The sequence below is a fragment of the Hirundo rustica genome, chromosome 14 (genome assembly GCF_015227805.2).
Source record: "Hirundo rustica isolate bHirRus1 chromosome 14, bHirRus1.pri.v3, whole genome shotgun sequence".
In the NCBI taxonomy this organism is placed as follows: domain Eukaryota; kingdom Metazoa; phylum Chordata; class Aves; order Passeriformes; family Hirundinidae; genus Hirundo; species Hirundo rustica.
Genome location: NC_053463.1, coordinates 18,776,117 through 18,779,993, shown reverse-complemented (window position 1 = coordinate 18,779,993; position 3,877 = coordinate 18,776,117).

The following is a 3,877-nucleotide window of genomic DNA, read 5'->3' as shown; positions in this document are numbered from 1 at the left end:
AAGAGACTCCATTTAGCAAAGCAAAAGCAAAAACTCCTGACAACAGCACTTTTATAGGTTATGGTCCCATTGCCGCTCTTTGCCCTGCTCCAGGCTGCAACACTGCTGCCATCAGGAATGAGGAGGTAAACAATTTTCCAGACCATAGTGCAGGCAGTATCACAAGCCTCTCTCAAACCATGTTTTTAGACTGATTCTTGCGACACACAAAGTCTAGAACAATTCTCTGTCAGCAGCTAGCCGGAAAATAATTCCAATGAGATCATACCAGGAAGTTTTATTGTGATTCAGAAGGAAGCGAGAAACGATGCATAAACCTTACTGGAAACCCACTGCCATGTTGGAAGGTACTGGCGAATCTTTCTTGATCTGCATATTTTCTCAGATACTGAAGACAGTCCCTGAACCATCAACTATATACTCTGTCCTCCAAGCACCACTTCTGAGCTGCTGCTGGATCACTCTCCTGCACTACACTGAGATGTTGGCAAAACAGGCGAAACAGACAACACCAACAAGTGGTAGGACTGGCAGAGTCTTTACCACGGCAAATAAAGACAGGAGGTCATAGAAAAGTTTTGGTTTGCGGTTTTATGAACATATTTAGCTTTAAGTGACCTTGAGATTTTCCTGAGGTAAGTTGCTTTCCAACACAAAACAAAATGGTTTTTGTTTTTGTCTCAAAATGGAGAGGTATTTTAAACATTGTGGCTATTTTAAGCTTTTGGATTGAGAACAATTTTTACAGCAACCTATTTACACTGGAGGGTATTTTATCAGAGTGGGAGAGAACTAGAGCAAAGCCAATGTCCTCTTTGAGTGCACAGGCTCCTCCAGCTCCCCCAGAGAGGCAGTGCTTCCTTGGAACACTGCTGAAGACCAAGGAACTATCAGGAGAAACAGTGGGACTGTGCTTCTCCCCTGCTGTTTGGAATTAAATCCTTCAACAAGGGACCCTGCAGGAGCCATCTGGGTATGACATCTTCCAACATACAGACAGTTCAAAGGGATGCAGAGGGCATTTTGCACCCTCATGAAAACATCAGTGTGCCACAGCTTCTCCAAACTGACTGCTCCCTTCCACCCACCTAAAAATCCTCACTCACCCCTGCCTCAACACAAGACTCCCACAAGACTGGAAATCTAAGGGGAATGCTAAATGCTGGCATGGAATCCAGAGCAGGCTGGATGGCTGTGACTGCATCAACACTGAGGGGTACCCTGGTACGCTCTCCATGGCTTGATCCACAGCTCTGGAAAGAAAAGGGGTGCATGGCCATGGCACTGTCACCATCTGAAAAGCCAGGATCTCCAAGGGATAAGACTAAAGTTTCATGAGGCAGAGAAATCAGAGTTCCCCCAAGCAACCCAATACAACAGCTCCATCGGAACTGTGGGGTTGGGGAAGCAAGACAGCAAACAGCACCTTGCAAGCTTCGTGGGGGAAAGCAATGAAGAGCGGTGATATGATGGTCTGACTGCTTCCAGTTTCACCCTGTGAGATCACAGGCTATGAAGACAACAACTTGGAAAACCTGCATGGAGACAGGAAAAGCAACTGCAACCAAATTCTTCAGGATGGCCCTCATTGATCAGGAGAAGAAAGCCAAAGAGATATCAAACTCTCCCCCAAATCTTACTCCCTAAGGGATGTTTCTGTGGGGCCCCAAGCCCTGGTAGCCTTTGTACTCCAGCCTGAACCAGTCAGAAAACCACAGCCTTGTGACTTATGAGGCAAATCACTGCCCAGGTGAAACCTCCCATAAAGGATATTGGGCACTTCCAGTAAACTGCTTGGCACCTCTCCACAGAGTAAAATAAAGCCCATGAAAAATATTTTGTGGAATACATTCAGGTGATGAATTATGGAAATGAATTGGCTCATGAACGCCACAAATGCAAATAGAGAGGCTAAATTTATCAGATGAATTATCCATTTGATACTGGATTACTTGCTAAGGGCTAACTTATGACTCCTTAGCTCATGCAGAGAAATGCTCCAGCCCCAGTGCAGTCTGCCATAGTAAGCAGAGGGAGCGATGCCTCTCAACACCAGTACAGAAATTACAGCCCCTGCTTAGGAGTTCACTCACGTATTAGTGCAGAGATTGGCCTTTCTAATACAAAGGCCTTCATTCAGCCATTTAGACAGTTTCCAATTTGATTCCAAGCCTGGGAGATCTCTTAACAATGAATTTCCTCTGCAATTGTAATATATTTGCACATTTTATGCACAAGCGGGATGCTGTGCACCCTCCTGAAGTGATAGGAGAATTATTATAAGGCAGTAGCTCTCATCCATATGGTTTGGGTAGGGGAAACAGTGTTTTCATCAACCAGGATGAAAGCAGAAAATGCATTAAATATCATAACCTGTAATAGAGAGAAGAGAAAGTTTTCTCAAGATGAAGCAATCCCTCTCTCTTTTTCCTAGCACCAACTGATAATGGTCTAAAAAAAGGAAAAAAAAAAAAAAAAAAGGCTCTTGTGATCAGCATCCTTTCATTAGCTCTAAAAGAACATGAGTCTAAAAGCATGCACCTTCCATCTGTCAACTGGCCTAATGAAAGTGCAAATGTCCTTTCTTCAAAAAATTGTGCAATGTTTTAGTGAAGTAATTTTGTTATTCTGTTTAAAGAGGCAAGAAGTAATATAACCTTGGATGCTGCAGCTTCACAGGACATCCCTTTTATAGCATTATTTTTGCCTAAAAAACATTTTCAGGAAAAAAAAATGTTTCTCCTCTCCAATCCACTGGTAACAGGTGGTAGATTTAGAAATACTTTAAGCATTACAATTGAAGATAAACCGTTTATAATATTTGACAGCCACCATGAAAAATAAGCATTTGCCAAAGGTCCTTACAAGATTATCTGTCTGACATATTAAGTAGCTTCGTGTACACGGAATACAGGAAGAAAAGAAAAAAAGATAACTTTGCTCCAGCTGGCAACTATTTACAAGTGCTCTTAATTTTCCTCCTACGTATATAGAATCCTAGAAGTATGTATCGCTCCAAGGTAAATGTTGGCAAATCTAGCTTTTCAAGGGAGGTCCAATTTTCTGGTAAGTCTTATAAATATGTACAGTTAGCAAGAAAAATAACACCTAATGTCTGGACTCCATATAGAGTTCTGTTGGAAGACACAATGCATTCTAAAAGCAAAAATTATCTAAGTAACAGCTCCCTTCCCAGAAAATTTACTCATACTACTAATAGCAATGAATCCAGCAATGTAAGAACTACGCATATGAGCCAGAACTGCAGGCAAAGGAATTTTATTTGCCTGAAAGACATTCTCTCAGTTTAAGCAGAGAGAATGTTCCAACAGAGGTGAAGGGAGAATAGCTGGGCTGTCGTTGTACAAGGAGACAGGACTCAATTCATTAAAAGAAAAAAAAACATCACTGCGGCACTGTTTAATATATTAAAACAGTGACCCATCTTTGGCAAATAAAGTTGTTCTTTCTACTGCTCTTTTCTTACTAGAATATACAAAAATCTTCTCAGCTAAACCCTGGAGTATCAACAGAAAATTCTGCCTTGACTCAGACCCTTAACCAAACCAAAACTCTTCTGGACAACATTGACTGAGAACCTATGTCTGCATTAAAGATAAGTGGTGCTCTGTTCCCCTTTGGAGCATGCTGGCTCTGGCTTGGGTTCTGTAATCACTGGGATTGAATCAGAAATGCTGAGACAGTTACAATTGCTCAGTTACCGCACAACTTTGCTACACTGCTAAGACAAGACATTACTTCGAGGTCTGTCTCTTCCCCTATATATTTAGAGTTTGAAAGTGACAAGGCTCTTGGCAGTTGTCTTGATATCAATATTATTACTTGACTAATTTCTCTGGCATTCCACTTGAAAAAT